The 17,535-nt window shown below is 33.7% G+C and overlaps 1 protein-coding gene across 16 annotated transcripts in view; it reads left to right on the top strand.

The window, feature by feature from the left end:
• The window catches only part of MBD5 (methyl-CpG binding domain protein 5), a 417,388-nt gene that overhangs the window by 167,280 nt on the left and 232,573 nt on the right, over positions 1 to 17,535 (top strand). For all 16 annotated transcript variants that reach the window (XM_081241898.1, XM_081241891.1, XM_081241901.1 and 13 more), the window contains one exon: positions 3,604 to 3,751. The gene's annotated coding sequence lies outside the window, so the exon portion shown is untranslated. The remainder of the gene's footprint in view (positions 1 to 3,603; positions 3,752 to 17,535) is intronic.

Raw genomic sequence — 17,535 nt, 5'->3', positions numbered from 1 at the left:
CTGAGGGCCACTGTTCGGTGTCAGGGTGAGCTGGGAAGCTACTTCAAGAGATGTGTAGACTTATTAGTTTGACTCCAGAAAATAGTACATTTATTTTATATTTTTTAATGTCTCAAGATGAAACTTTACACTCAAAGCTACAAGACATCTTTGTCCACTGACAATTAGACTACATTTACAATTATGAATTTCAGTATGTGCCAGATCACCCACTGCCGTATTAATAAATGGCTTAATATCTTATAATACAGTATGCCAGTATAATGTAGTGGCAATATAGCATAGGGGCTTAGAGTGTAGGCCCTTGAGCTACACTTGCATGGCTTCATGTCCAGCTCCACTGCTTTATTAGCTGTGAAAGTTTGGACAAATTACTCAATCTCTGACCCTCATTTTTGCTGTCTATAAAAAGGAAGTTTATCAGTGAGCTTTTGCTGCAGTATAAACCACCACAAAAATCTCACTGGCATGTCACAATAAATGCTCAGAAGTCTGGGGGTAAGTAGGAGGAGGTCTGATCCAGGTTGAGCTCAACTGGACGTGGTTCCAAGTGGAGAATGGGCCTAAGTCTGTGCCAAATGTCTCATCTTCCTTGGACCTATAGCTACCTGAAACATTTTTTTCTCAGAGTAAAAAGCAAGAGTGCAAGGAGGAAGCCCACTTACTAAAGCTACATATTTCAAGGCTCTGCTTGTGTGTTGCCTGCTGTTATCCTATTTGGTCAAAGCAGGTCACGTGGCCAAGCCCAAACTCAAAGAGCAGAGAGGTACACATGCACCTCCCATGAATGTGTGGTGGGGAAAGGGAGGAATAATCTAGTATACCACAGAGATTTAATATTACTATCTAGCTAATAGAATTGTTGTAAGTTTAATACTATACATACAGAGCTTAGAATAGCACTTGGCACATAGTAAATGCCCAATAAATATGTGTTATTATTAGATATACTGTTATGCAGAAACTCACACAGAAGTTCAGTATTGTTTACCTGTGATATAAAGTAGATATTTTACAATGTGTCCCTTCAAAACATGCATGCTTAAATTTAATTAAAAACTTATCTCTAATTTTTAAATTGTAGATTAGATGAACAAGATTATATGTCTTTCAGACTGGCCAGCCAGCTTCTGGGATAGTCAGAGTGGTTACTGCCTCAATTACTTACCTCAGTAAAGTCATAGAACTACTAAAGATTGAGTTCTGCCTTCTCATTTTAGAGATAATGTGTTGGGCCAAGAATGGTGAGGTATCTAAATCAAAGATAAAGAGATAGATGGATGGAAGGTGGATAGATAAATGATAAGTAGATAAGTAATTAAATAGAAAATGGGAATGCAAGGAAGCACCTAGATCTCTAGAATTTCAGTTGAAAACTCTTCCCACTATATTACACAGCCCAGGTGTTGTTCCCTGTAGTTTTGTTTTGGGGTTTTTTTTGAATTTTTGAATTTTATTTTTTTATACAGCAGGTTCTTATTAGATATCTATTTTATACATATTAGTGTATACGTATAACACCAATCTCCCAATTCATCCCACCCCCCACCACTTTACCCCCTTGGTGTCCATACGTTTGTTCTCTACTTCTATGTTTCTATTTCTGCCCTGCAAACCGGTTCATCTGTACCATTTTTCTAAGTTCAACATATATGCGTTAATATACAATACTTGTTTTTCTCTTTCTGACTTACTTCACCCTGTATGACAGTCTCTAGGTCCATCCACGTCTCTACAAATGACCCAATTTCGGTCCTTTTTATGGCTGAGTAATATTATCTAAGTGCTGTTTATCATATTTTTTTCTTTCAGCAACCCATATAAGAAGAAATAATTTTAAGAAGCTTTTAAAATAATTTTTTCAACTGTTCCTTCAATTGAGAAGAATATTATTATAGGATAGGGTTTACTTATAATGTTAAAAAAAAAACTAATCCTTACAGAAACCTTCACTTACCTACTTAACTAATATTTATTGAGTACTTATCTGTTAGGCACTTGGGCATACAGCAGAAAAAGAAAAAAATAGCTGGTCTTGTGAGCATACATTACATAGAGGAGACAGGCAATAAACAAACTAATGCATAGTATATTCAACAATCCTTTATCTGCAATTCCAACATCCAAAAGCTCTAAAACTGAAAGTTTTTGCAATTCATATAATGGTAAAACCTGACCTAATCTTAACTTGTTTAGTAGTAAAACTGATATGAGCTATTTATTGTCTTTTTACAAATACCACTGAGAATGGATATATGCTTTGCTGTAGAGATATTAACATATTTTATTTCAGAGTGCTGTCCCAGACCTCTCAGACTAGGGGGAGAGGCCGCATAATTATAGTCCATTTACCATATTACCTTTAAAAACGCAAATAATACTTAATCCCAAAACACATATGGCCCCCTAGGGATTATATTGGGTTGTTTAATATCTAGAAATTGTAAATACTGTGACTGGAAATGAAGTACGGATGGGTATAGAAAATGAGGGTCAGTCGGGAGAGGGATGAATGCTGGAGGGTGGGAAAGTTGTTTAGCTAGTAGTAAGAGAAAACCTCTCTGGGAGGTGACATTTGAGCAGATTCTTGAAACATGCAATGGAGCTCTCAGGGAAAAGAACGTTTCAGTCATTGGGAACAGGTGGAGAAATGTTCCAGTCTGAGGAGGAACCAAGGTCAAAGACCTTACCCAAAAGTGTGCTTAGTATATTTAAGGAAGAACAAGAACAAGAACAAGAAGACCACTAGGCTGTAGATTACACAGCAAGGGGAAAAATGATAGGATAGGCTCTCAGAGGTAGCCAGAGCCCAGTCATCTAAGGCAAGATAAGGCCTTTGGATTTTATCATAGATGTTCTGGGATATCTTTGAAGTGTTTTGATCAAGAGTGTCTAAAATCCAATTTTCTTTTTAAAAATATTGCTCTGTGGATAATAAAAATATCCTTTTTTTGCTATATGGTTAATAGATTGTTGCAGTACCAAAGATTAGAAAAAATAAATGATCATAACTGTTTGAAATTCAGAAATTTAACAGTGATTGGTCATTTTTAATAAAATACTCTTAATTGTACTTTAATAAAATAGTATCTTAGGTGTTCATTGAGCAAGTGCTGTGCTTTGAATTAATAATCTAAATATTACTTAACTATCATGTTTGTTCTTTCTAGATTTTTCTCTAAGCATTAGGGCTGAGAAACTAGCTTGGTCATGATAATGCTATTCCCAGTCTCCCTCCCTTTTCCAGAGAGTCTTCTCTTCTACCTGCTGGGAGATAACTAGAGGAAAGAGCCCTGGATTTGGAATGATAAGAACTGGTTTCTCACGCTGGCTCTGCTACCAGTTGATTGTAACAGTGGTTGAGTTGTTTAACCTGTCTGGATTTCAGTTTCCTATCCTGTAAGATATGGGGATTGAATCATCTGATTTATATAGCTCTTTCTTACCTGGAGTCATAAATTTAGCAAGTCCTGTGTGTAAGACTAAAATTCTATGATTCTTAACGAGAACTCATTAAGAATCTCAAAATGTCCTTAAATGTGAATCTAAAGAAACATAGAATAACTGTCTGTTCAGAATTCACCCTTATTTCCTTTTTAACAGGACCAAGGAAATATATACCAGAAGCCAAGAGCACAGAATATTTTTCTTCATCAATCTGTAGAACTGTGATACTCCTCTAATTCCATCAAACACAAAGGAATGATCACCTTGACAGATGGCCACAGAGGATGTCAACAATTTTTTGGAGGCAAGCAATGAAATATTTGTGCTATGAGTTTTCTGTTATTAAGTATGTAGAAACAAGTAGAATTATCTTATGTTTTAATGAAAAAATAAGTAGTCTTTAGTATAGCAATTTATATAAGCATAGCTATTTCTTTTTCTTTTTTTTTTTTTTTTTTCCTGAGCACTGCTGCATGTCAAAAATTATAGAAAGCTGCTTTTGCCCTTACCTGGAGTACTACATAGTATAGGACTACATTATATCCCTAAATACAAAAAATTTAAATAATAAAAATTAAGTACCCATGTTTGAAAATAGGGCTCTTTGCATCTATCTTGGACACACATATCATATAACTACAAATACTAAATAGTTTGGGAAGTTAGAATTATTTTCTACTTATTTTAAAATTATCCATACCATGTATGAATTTTTTAGTTTAATTTCTACATTTTTTCCCTCACTTATTTTAAACAACTATTCTGAAGTGCTCCAAAATCTTGGGGTGTCATCCCTTTACATCCCTAATAGCTTTATATTTTATGAGAATCATACACCACAAGATCCCATTGAACATTTCGTTACTTTCACAGCAGCTTTTATTGCTCCTGGAAAAATAACTGGCCAAGGATTATGGACCATAGTGCCATCTTTAAAATTGGAATTAATTACATTACCCTTTAAAGGGGGTTTGCTTGGAAAGAAATTGACTGGATTATAAAGAAAAAAATAATAAATGTATGGAATCTGCTTTCTCTACTTTCATGAAAAATAAAGACTTAAGTAGATGAATATAAAATGAAATAAAAGTAAACTCATAAAAATTTGAGTAGAATGCACTAAAGTTGAATTTCTCCAAGCATTTTATACAAACAAAGAAACTGTAGATATGTTCAGAATTTTTAATTTAGTGTTAATTCAACTCATAGGCCTAAAGTCATCCAGCAAATGAGTCTGCTTTTTAAGCTGTACATAAAGGGATGCTTTCTAGGTAAAGGAGACCATAAATGTTTAAAAAAACCCAGTGTAGAGCTTCTGAGTTTCTTTCAGTAACTAGAGTCAAAATTAGTTCTTGCTTTTCTGTTGGGGAAAATTTCATCTAATTACATTCAAATTATTCTGCAACTTTTTGGACAGCAAATCCTGATCACAAAAGAAAAGAAAAAGCAGCTGTGTTGCCCTTTCCTCGTAGTTATAAGAACAGCATTATTATGCAGTCACTAGGCTTTATAGAACCATAAGTGATTATCCACTGGCGGCTTTCTGGCAGAGAGACACCTAAGCCTTTCTGAACTGCTGATAATGTATGCCTTCTCTTTTTAAGGATCTTCAGAAAAATAGATTTCATTGCTTCCTTCAGTAAACCAATCTAGTATAACAGCTCTCAGGAGTAGGGAGATCTTTCTTAACCCTTTTATTAAGTGACTGTTTCTAAAACTTCTTTTCTCAGAATTACACTTTAATCATGATTTAAATCTTCTCTTAGTTTGATATACATAATTCACCTAACTATTTAAGAAAATAGTTAAAATTGACCATTGCTAAATTAATGGAACTAGATCCTATAAACAGTGCTTCTCTGTAAGCAACCTGTAGTCAAATTTCTTCTTTCTCTAATATTTCCTTTTTTAACTCATCCACATGTCATATCTTATTTTGATCTTCAGTTATTCTTTAACCACAGCAACGTATCTTGTGTCAGATAGCTGTAATTTATATTTCTTCCACATTATATTAAGAACCAGCCCTTTGTTCTCTTTGAATTGCATTCTATTTATGACCATGTCATTAATAAGCCACAGATATTTATAATCCTAATCAAAAGTGCTATTTCATTTATTTCCCATATTTTAACATTTATTTGCAAATTATGATTTAAAAAAATTTCAGTAGTTAGAAAGGCAATTAGAACATAGCGGGTATGACTTACAAGCTTGCTATTCAAGAACACAAATTCATAGAACAGATTAAGACTGACTGATTAACCACAACTGTGCCACACCCACCAGCTGTGTGACCTTGAACAAATTGATTCTCTCTGACCCCCAGTTTGTACATCTTTAAATTTGATAATAATAATATAATTGTAAGGATTAAATAGGATGGATAATATAAGTAAAAAGCTTAGCTACCTAGCACTTGTGTAGTACATAATAAATAGGTGTTGCAATTATTCTACTTTTTGCAAAATGAATAAAAACAGGTTTCCTCATAGTAGCAAGCTGAACTCTTGCAAAAGCAATAATGAGTTTGTCCATTATACTCATGCCAAATTTCTTTTATCATGTTTGTTGTACTGCTAGTAAATTTTATGCCCATTGAAGTTTCCCAATCAGCAGTTTAAAGTTGATTTTTAAACATGTAAAAATAGTTTATCCAGAAATAACCATTAAAAACCATAATTCTTAAAAAATGGTTGTTAACCTTTTAGTCTCATGAAAACTATGTATATTCCAAATTTTGCAAGAAATTTTACTTGGGTGTTCAAGGACTCACTGCCTATTATAAAATTTAACTTCATATCAACCACTATTATTTGGAAAAATATTCCATGTGCAAGGCAGAATGATTTGAAGAATTTTCTTATTTGGATTAAATATCTTTATGTACACATTGATCAGATATTTATTTAGTCTGAGAAACTGATTTGACATTTCACTAGAAAAATAAAAGTAAACAGGCAGTTTGGTTCTCTTTTAAAGTTTCCTAGGTTTCTGTAACAGATTACCACAAACTGGATGGTTTAAATTAACAAAAATTTATTCACTCACAGTTCTTGAGACTAGAATTCTGAAATCAAATTGTCCATAGGGCCATGTTATTTTGAAGGCATTGGGGAGAATCTGCTCTATGCCTTTTTCTTAACGTATTGTGACATTCCTTGGCATGCATTGGTTTATAGACTCATCACTCCAATCTCTGCCTCCCTTATCACATGGTTTTCTCCCTGTGTGTCTGTGTCTCTTCTCCTCTTATTGTAAGGATACAGTCATATTGGATTCAGCATGACTTCATCTTAACTTGATTACAACTGCTAAGGTCCTGTTTCCAAATAAGGTCACATTCATAGATGTTGAGGGTTAAGATTTGAACAGTGTCTTTTGGGGGAACACAATTCAACAATAACACTGTCTTTTATATATATATCTATGTATTTTTTTTAACTGAAAATAAAGTTAGGGAAGAAAAATTGATTTTAAAAACAAAGAGTTTTTTCTCCTAAGAAAGAAGTTTTTACACTTGTGGAAAGACAAATTTTGCTTATAATGATTTGGCAGTATTTTTCTTGAACATTGTTTCTTGATACTTTTTCCCATCTCCTCTATAGCTCTATTTCTTAAAATTATATAACAATAGCTATCATTTTATTTGTTTACTTGAGATCAAAGTTCAAATAATAGCATTATTGTTTTATTATCAAAGGCTTGAGTCCATATTACACATATCAACAAATGAAACACCCTAAAGACTGTAAAGATGGTATAGCATTTGCATTTATAATTGTACTGATAGTTGTACTTATGAACTGAGTCAGTTTTTCCTTTCCTTTACTTGATTCAAACCAAGGTTACTTTTTATTTCCATGAGTAAGAAATTCGCTTTAAATAAAGTTAAGAAAAATTGATGACCTTTCAAAATGAACATAGCCACTATATATTTTTAACATTAATTCTACGCTTTATTCTAGTCAAGTCTTTCTAACTTATACTTGGTATGTGGTATATAGATCATCAGTACATTTTTATCATATCTTTTTTTTGCATTCATTTCCCATATATTTAGACAATTGCCACAGATTTTTCATGTAATAAAACTTATACAGGGTGTACACTCTTATTTCAGCACTTCAATAAAAAGATTTTATGTTTATTTTCTTCTCTTTGAGCTTCCGAAAGGAAGGGAAGTAAAGCATTATAAAATCCTATTGTAGGGTCCTTGTGTTTTTCCATTCTTGCATGAAGCACGTGAAGTTTCCAAAACATACTTTTCTTGTGGGTAAAACCTGCTTCAAATTATTTTTTGCATGCAATAGACACTCAGTAAATGTTTTTGAAGTTAATGAAGAAAATTGTAATTAGGCCTTCTGCTGTAGACAGGCATCCAGAAGGATTGCTATTGCAAGGTAAGTTAATTCTAAAGCCAACTAAGTTATATACCATTCATGTTAAATATTTTCCTTGAGTTTGGTATAAACGATAAACAGAAGTAGGAACTAGAGAATTTGCAGTGCTGAAAAGGGGAGATATGTTCTTTATTTCCCAGAACTTAAGCCTAAAGGATTCCAAACTCTGGTTTATATTTTTATCTATTTTTCCAAAAGAATGTTTAGACTTTGGGGAAAAAAACAAAATGCATGGTTAAATGAATAGTTGACTGTGTATTTAAGGAGTGAGTTTTTCTAAACTACGGATCAAATTAGTAGAGTGGTGGTTCTCCACCCTGACTGTGCTTCAGCATAACCTGGAAAGCTTTTTAAAAACACAGATGTTTTGGTCCTGTCTCTACAGGTTAATCTTGATTCTGCCAATTACTAGCTGCATGACTTTGAGCTTTATTTAGTCCACAGAATCAGATTCTCTAAAAGTGGATATGATACAAGAGTAGTAGACTTAACAGACAGAGAAAGACAAGTATCATATGATATCACTTATATGTGAAATCTAAAAAAATTATACAAAGGGATTTATTTACAAAACAGAAATAGACTCACAGACATAGAAAACAAACCAAAGGGGAAAGAAAGAGGAGGGATAAATTAGGGATTTAGGATTAACATATACACACTACTATATATAAAATAGATAAACAACAAGGGCCTATCATATAGCACAGGAATCTATATTCAATACCTTATATTAACCTATAATGGAAAAGAACCTGAAAAAGAATATATATGTGTATATGTGTGTGTATGTGTATAACTGAATCACTTTGCTGTACACCTAAAACACTGTAAATCAACTATACTTCAATCAGTCAAGCAATCAATAAGAATAGTAGACTTTTGGGGACTTCCCTGGTGGTCCAGTGGTAAAGAATCCACCTTGCAATGCAGGGGACGCCGGTTCAATCCCTGGTCAGGGAACTAAGATCCCACATGTCACGGGGCAGCCAAGCCGTGCACCGCAACTACTGAGTTCACGCTGTGGGTGTGTCATAAATGGCTTTTATTATGTTGAGATATGTTCCTTCTATACCCACTTTGATGTGAGTTTTTATCATGAATGGATGTTGAATTTTGTCAAATGCTTTTTCTGTGTCTATTGAGATGATCACATGATTTTTAACCTTTTATTAATGTGCTGTATCACACTGACTGATTTGTGAATACTGAACAATCCTTATATCCCTAGAATAAATCCCACTTGATCATGCTGTGTGATCCTTTTTATATATTGTTGGATTCAGTTTGCTAATATTTTGCTGGAGATTTTTACGTCTCTATTCATCAAAGATATTGGCCTGTAATTTTCTTTTTTTGTAGTGTCTTTATCTGGTTTTGGTATCAGGGTAATGGTGGCCTTGTAGAATGAATTTGGGAGTAGTCCATCTTCTTCAGTCTTTTGAAGTAGTTTGATAAGGATAGTTATTAACTCTTCTTTATATGTTTGGTAGAATTCCATTTGAAGCTGTCCACTCCTGGACTTTTGTTTGCTGGGAGTTTTTTTAATTAAAAATTCAGTTTCACTACTAGTGATCAGTCTGTTCAAATTGTCTGTTCTTGATTCAGTCTTGGCAGATTGTATGTTTCTAGAAATTTGTCAACTTCTTCTAGGTTGTCCAATTTATTGGAGAAAAAGTGTCACCTTGATCCAGCATCTTTGAGGAGAAACTTCTTAAAACTCTCTACAATATGCAATATGCTGTATCTCAAATTACTCTACTAATGGGTCAGACCCAGATCCTTACATTAATTACTGTCATTGTTCCTTGTCTGCATGCTTCTTTATTGAGCATGCAACTGGTCAAGTGCTTTTCACGCAGCTATTGCTTGTTAATAACTAGAATCTTGGGCAGAGAGACCAGTTTCCTGGAAGAAAAACTGCTGAGGTTAGAGAAGATGCATCCATAAGAGAGAAGTCTGAGTGTGATAGGCCTTGAAAGGCGAGACTTGATTGATTTTAGAGTCCCAGAAGGAATGAAGAGAAAGGGAGTTCTAGACAAAATCTAGTTCTGACTTTAAAGAACCAAAATGAAAACAGCAATAATCACTTTGTTTTTTCTGCTGTATATTTCAAAAACAATTTAAGGATAAAAAAAGTTCATATGTAAAAGTGTGCTACCTTTATTTAGTAAACTTCCCTTAGTCTAGGGTTTTACTGCTTTTTGTTTGACCGGATTTTACTAAGTCACTCCCTTTTTTTGAAATGTTTCTAATGCCATAATAGAATTCAGCATGTAATGTTGTCAGTGAGTGAGGAGAGGGACTACAGAAATGAATATATTGGTTCAAACAGTCAGCATATTACTGGTGGGGTTCTACAGAAGTAATGTGTTTCTATCAGGTTTTGCTTTTGAATTATAAAAACAATACAACTCATGGTTTTTAAAATAAGAAACAAATAATATGGAAAAGTGTAAAATAAAAAGTAAAATTTGAAGCCATCCTGTTTCTACTTCCCACAAGTAACTTCTTAACTTTTTTAATGTATCATTTCAGAATTCTATCCATATACAAGTACATGTATATGCATACATGTGCCACACACATATGCATACACATTTACACACTGCATATACTTTTATATGACTTTTTTTGTACATAAACACAGCAGATCTATTGTTGTTTGCTAGTGGCCTTTCTGCTATTTGTCTCTGTATTATTGATTTCTAAGAGCTCTTTTTATACTAATAAAATATTCCTTTTTCATGCATTTCAAATGTTTAATTTGAACATTAATTCTTTGTTTAATTTTGTCCTTCAGCTTGATTTATGGTAGTCTCTTTTTCTCACACTGAAATTTTTAATTTTGGTTTAGTCAAATTATCATTATTTTCTACTATGGCTTCTGGAATTTATGTCCAAGATTATAAAATATATAACACCGTTTTTTCTTCCCTACCTGTATGGCTTAATTTTTGTTAAGATACTTTGTTTTACAGCAGTTTTAGTTTCACAACAAAACTAACAGGTAAGTGCATAGATTTCCCATAGACTCCCTGCCCCCAAATATGCATAACCTCCCATTATCAATATGCCCAACACAGCAGTACATTTGTTACAATTGATACACCTACATTGACACATCATTGCTACCTGGAGTCTATAGTTTACATTAGGGTTCACTATTGGTATTGTATATTCTATAGATTTGGACAAATGTATAATGGCATGTATTCACCATCATAGTAGCATACGTAATATTTCACTGCCTTAAAAATCTTCTATGTTCTGCCTATTCATCTACCACCACCCCCAATTACTTTATAAAATTTTTTGTGTTTAAATCACCTGGAATTTTGTTCATGTCCCAGTGGCTTTTATTGAAATAACCTTTTCTTAAAATGTCACCTTTATCATATATTAAAATCTTATATATATTGTAGTGTATTTCAGGATTCTCATTATACATTTTTCCATTTGTCTATTTCTTCTCTAGAACTAAACTCTTTAATTACTGCACCTTTACAATGTTTTTAACATCTGGATGGACTGGTCATTTCTTTACTCCTCTTTTTTTCAAAATATTCCTAGGTAATGACATGTTTTAGCCATATGAACTTTAGTATCGTCTTTCAAGTTCTCAAAATTAAAAAATTCTATTGGTATTTTAATAAGAATCTTAGTAAAATAATATATTAATTTAGGAGAATCAGCAGTCTTAGAATATTGATATATCCTGAAAACAAATTATATGTCTTGCAGGTATCTGGATTTATTTTGAGTTATTTATTTTTCTAGTGTTTTTCATATTAAATGGGTTTATTTCTAGTTTTTATTTTTTTTAACTTGGCTTGTAAGGAGAGTCCTAGATTTCCATATACTAATTGTATAACTAGTTACCTTTCTAAATTCTTCTTTGTCTTAGTTTTTCCATTGATTTTCTTGGGGTTTTCAAGTATACGTGCATGTCATCAGGAAAACTAGGATATAATTGCCTCCTCTTTTTATTTTCTTGGGTTTATTGAGATATAATTGACAGAAAACATTGTGTAAGTTAAAGGTGTACAATGTAATGATTTGATATGTGTATATACTGCAAATAATTACCACAATGTTAGTTAACACATCCATCACCTCAAATAGCTACTGTGTGTGTATGGTGAGAGCTTTTAAGATCTTTTCTCTTAGTAACTTTCAAGTATACAATACAGTATTGTTAACTATCGTCACCATGCTGTACATTAGATCCCCAGAACTTTTTTGTCTTATAACCAGAAGTTTGTACCCATTTCCCCAACCTCATCCTCCCCACACCTCTAGCAACCACCAATCTACTCTCTGTTTCTGAGTTCAGTTGTTTGTTTTGTTTTTTTGTTTGTTTTTTAAGATTCCATGTATAAGTGAAATCATTCTATAATGCCCTCGGGGTTAATCCATGATGTCTGATGTCACAAATGGCAGAATTTCCTTCTTCTTTACAGATGAGTACTATTCCATTTATTTTTATCAATATATACATTATCATATTTTCTTTATCCATTCATTCATTGGCAGACACAGCTTGTTTACATGTCTTGGCTATTGTAAATGATGCTGCAATGAACATGAAGATGTAGATAACTCTTTGAGATACTGATTTCATTTTCTTCAGCTATGTACCCAGAAGTGAGGAAACTCTATACTGTTTTCCATAGTGGCTATACCAATATACATTTCCACCAACAATCCACAACAGTTCCCTCTTCTTCACATCTTTGCCAGCACTTGTTATCTCTTGGTCTTTTTGATAATAGCCATTCTACCAGGTGTAGAGTGGTATCTCACTGTGGTTTTTATCTGTATTTCCCCAATGATTGATGTTGAGCACCTTTTTATGGAACTGTTAGCCATTTGTATATCTTCTTTGGAAAAAGTGTCTGTTCAGTTCTTTTGCCCAGTTTTTAAAAATCAGTTTTATTTTTTTGCTATTGAGTAGTATGAGTTTCTTATATGTTTTGAATATTAACCCCTTAATCAAAAAATCGTGGCCAATACCAATGTCAAGGAGTTTTTTCACTATGTTTTCTTCTAAGAGTTTTATGGTTTCAGGTCTTACATTTAAGTGTTTAATCCAGTTAAGGTTAATTATTGTGAGTGGTGTAAGATAGAGGTCCATTTTCATTCTTTAGCATGTGGATATTCAGTTTTCTCAACACTGTTGAAGACACTCTCTTTTCCCTACTGAATTTTCTTGCTTCCCTTGTCAGCTTGGTCCCTTGCTGACCGTATGTGTGGGTTTATTTCTGGGCTCTCGATTCTGTTCCATTGGTCTCTGTGTCTGTTTTATGCCAATACCATACTATACTGATTACTATAGTTTTTTAATATAGTTTGAAATCAGGAAGTGTGATGCCTCCAGCTTTGTTCTTCTTTGTCAAGATTGCTTTGGCTGTTTGGGGCCTTTTGTGTTCTATACAAATTTTTGCATTTTTTTTCTCTGTAAAAAATGCCATTGAAATTTTGATAGAAATTGCATTGAATCTAAAGATGGCTTTCAGTAGTATGGACATTTTATTTAATATTAATTCTTTCAATCCATTAACATGAGATATCCTCCCACTTATTTGTGTCTTCTTCAGTTTCTTTCATCAGTGTCTTCTGGTTTTCAGTGTAGAGATCTTTCAGCCCCTTGGTTAAATTTATTCCTAAGTATTTTATTTGCTACTATTGTGAATGGGATTGTTTTCTTTATTTCTTTTTCAGATTATTCATTGTTAGCATATAGAAATGCAACTGATTTTTGCATATTGATTTTTCTCCTGCAACTTTACTGAATTCACTTCTTAATTTTAACAGTTTTTTGGTGGAGTCAAGGTTTTCCTATATGTAAGATCATATCCTGTGCAAACAGGGAAAGTTTTACCTCTTCTTTTCCATTTGGATGGCTTTTATTCCTTTTTCTTGCCTGATTGCTCTGGTTAGGAATTCCAGTACTGTGTTGAATAAAAGTGGTGAGAGTAGGCATCCTTCTTTTGCTCCTGATCTTAGAGGAAAGGTTTCAGCCTTTTACCATAGGTATAATGTTAGCTGTAGGCTTGTCATATATAGCCTTTATTATGTTGAGGTTTTTGTTGAGAGTTTTTAATCATGAAAGGATGTTGGATTTTGTCACATGCCTTTTTGGGCATCTGTTGAGATCATTTGATTTTGATCTTCATTCTATTAATGTGATGTATCACACTTATTGGTTTGCATGTACTGAATCATCGTTGCATCCCATGAATGAATCCCACTTGATCATGGTGTATGATCCTTTTAGTGTGCTGTTGAATTCACTTTGCTAATATTTTGTTGAGAATTTCTGCATGTATTTTCATTAGGGATATTGGCCTGTATTTTTCTTTTCTTGTGGTATCCTTATCTGGCTTTGGTGTTAGGGTAGGCTGGCCTTGTAAAATGAGTTTAGGAGTGTTCTCTCCTCTTGAGCTTTTTGGAAGAGTTTGTGAAGGACTGGTGTTAATTCTTCTGTAAATGTTTGGTAGAATTCACCAGTGAAACCATCTAAACCTACCTAGCCTTTTGTTTGTTGGGAGGTTTTTTTGTTTGTTTGTTTTTGTTTTGTTTTTTGCAGTACGCGGGCCTCTCACTGTTGTGGCCTCTCCCGTTGCAGAGCACAGGCTCCTGATGCACAGGCTTAGCGGCCAAGGCTCACGGGCCCAGCCGCTCTGCGGCATGTGAGATCTTCCCGGACCGGGGCACGAGCCCGTGTCCCCTGCATCAGCAGGTGGACTCTCAACCACTGCGCCACCAGGGAAGCCTGTTGGGAGGTTTTTGATTACTGACTCTGTCTCCTTATTCATTATTGGTCTGTTCATGTATTCTGTTTCTTCATGATTCAGTTGTGGTAGGTTGCATATTTCTAGAAGTGTGACCATTTTTTTAAGTTGTCCAGCGTATTGGTGTGTTATTGTTCATATAGTAGTCTCTTATTATCCTTTATATTTCTGTGGTGTCTATTGTAATGTCTCCCCCTTCATTTATAATTTTATTTATTAGAATCCTCTCTCTTTTTTACTTAGTTAGTGTAGCTAAAGTTTTGTCCATTTTGTTTATCTTTTTAAAGAACCAACTCTTAGTTTTGTTAATCTTTTCTATTCTTTTCCTATTCTCTATTTCATTTATTTCTGCTCTGATCTTTATTTTCTTCCTAATGCTAACTTTGGGCTTATTTTGTTCTTTTTCAAGTTCCTTGAGGTATAATGTTAAGTTGTTTATTAGAGATCTTTCTATTATGTATGCATTTATATCTATAAACCTTCCTACTAGAACTGCTTTTGCTGTATCACGCTAGTTTTGGTGTGCTGTTTCCATTTTCATTTGTTTCAACATTTTTTATTCCCCTTCTGAGTTCTTCATTGCTCCATTGGTTGTTTAGGAGTGTACACTTTAATTTCAATGTGTTTGTGTATTTTCCAGCTTTCCTCCTGTTATGATTTCTAATTTCATACCATTATGGTTGGAATATATCCTTGATATAATTTCTCTCTTCTTGAATTTGTTGACATTTGTTTTGTGGCCTAATACATGATCTATTCTAGAAAATTTTCCATATATACTTGAAAAGAATGTGTATTCCACTGCTGTTAGATGCAATGTTCTGTACATGTCTCTTAGGTCCATTTGGTCTGTAGTGTTGTTCAAATCCATTATTTCCTTATTTGGTCTCTGTATGGATTGATTGATCTATCCATTGTTGAGAGTGGTACCTTTTCATTCCTAATATTTATATCTTTTATTCTTTTTCTCCTTTCTAATTAGCTAGTATATTCAGAATAATATTAATATAATTGCTTTTAATAGAATTATTATCTCTTTTTTCCTGTGACTACTTTAAGATTTACTCTTTATCTTTGATCTTCAGCAATCTGACATGATGTGCCTAGAGTATGTTTCTTTGTATATTTCCTTCTTGAGTTTTGCTGAGCTGTTTGGATCTGTAGGTTGATTTTTTTCACCAAACATGGGGAATTTTGAAATCTTTTTACTTATTCACATATTTTTTCCTGCCCCATTTTCTCTCTCTTCTCCTTGAGGGGCTCCAAATACATGTACACTAGATTACTTGATATTGTTCAATGGCTAGGTACATGGGTCACTGAGACTGTGGATTTTTTTCCTAATATTTTTCTATCTGTCCTTGAGAAATTTCTATTCATCTGTCTTCCAGTTCTCCAGCTGGTTTCTCTGTCATCTCCAATATGCTATTAAGCCTGAACAGTGAATTTTTCATTTTGATGCTGAGCTTTTTATTGCTACAATTTCAATTTGATTCTTTTAAAAAAATGTATTCTGGTAAAATATACATAACAAAATGTATTATTTTAACCATTTTTAAGTATACTCAATTCTTATTGTTTCTGTTTCCCTGATAAGATCTCTATTTGTGCATTCATTATGATGATATTTTCCTTTATGTTCTTGATAATGTTTATAATAGCTTCCTTAAAATACTTGTGTGAGTCTTCTCAGAGTCTTTTCTATGGGAAGCTTTTTCTATGGGAAGCTTTTTCTATGGACTTTGGGTCACATTCTACTGTTTGTTCATGTTTATTGTATACTGGATAGATATACACATTAGAGATTCTGGATTCTGTCATCTTCCTCTGAAGAGTATTGACTTTCACTGGCTGCTGTCTTTATCTAGTAAAGGCTTGGTTTTATGTTTTGTTAGAGTAGATCTCTTTGGGATTTGCCCTTAATCCTAGTCACCCTAAAGGGTGACTCTTTTAGTACAGGGATATAATCTTTACTCCTAAAATGTTGCCTTTGAGGGATTTCTGTGGAAACCCTGAGTTGTCCACCAAGCTGCTTTAATTTGGTGGGATTCAAACTCCAAACTCTTGTCTCACACAGTGAGCAGCAATAGAAATCCCTGTTTCAACCTTCCATCTGTTACTTTCCACTGGGTTCTTTAGAGTCTTCCCCAAAAATGTGCAGTTCAGGGATCAACCCTGGTGGGAGTATACATGCAAATTTTTAAACTCCTTCTCTGTGTTTCCCTTTTCTCTGAAATCCACCTCCCTGAACACTCAATTGTCAACCGTTCTCTCAACTTTGAACTCTGGCCTCTGATAGCTCACTCAATAAAAGTGTGGCCTTCTGCATTAATTCTAGCTCCTCTCTCATCTTTTTACCTCAAGGGAAACCCATATAAGTGTAGATCTTGCCCAGTGATGTTCTCCTCTTTCAAGCATAAAATTCTCTCTTTCTGTTTCTGCCTGCTTTTGGTCACTCTCCATTGTGTCTTCAGATAGTTCTTTTTAATTTGTTTGTTTTAGTATTTTTCCGCAGTTTATAATTGTTATCAGTGGGATAACAAGTCTGATTCAAATTACTCCTCAATTTCCTAATTGGAATTCCAAAGGATTTTTATTTTCATGTTTATCTATCTACTTCATTATTTCGCATTCATGTTTATTATTTTACTTCATGATCAGTTTAGTCACTTAGACCTAGATTTGATTCCTGGCTCTGACATTTATTATGTCATTACTTCAAATTTCTGATCTTTAGTGCGTTTATATGGCCCTTATATGTAAAATGGAAATGAACCTATGTACCTTAAAAGGTTGGTTGCTTTTGAATATTAAATGTGAAAACATATGTAAAACATGGGCACAGGGCCTAGAACTTCACTGACACTCATAAATGCTGCTACTCTTCT

The sequence above is a fragment of the Mesoplodon bidens genome (genome assembly GCF_964165515.1).
Source record: "Mesoplodon bidens genome assembly, chromosome: 8".
NCBI classification, from domain to species: Eukaryota; Metazoa; Chordata; class Mammalia; order Artiodactyla; family Ziphiidae; genus Mesoplodon; species Mesoplodon bidens.
Note: the sequence above shows the minus strand (reverse complement) of the source record. Positions and strands in the feature narration are given on the sequence as shown.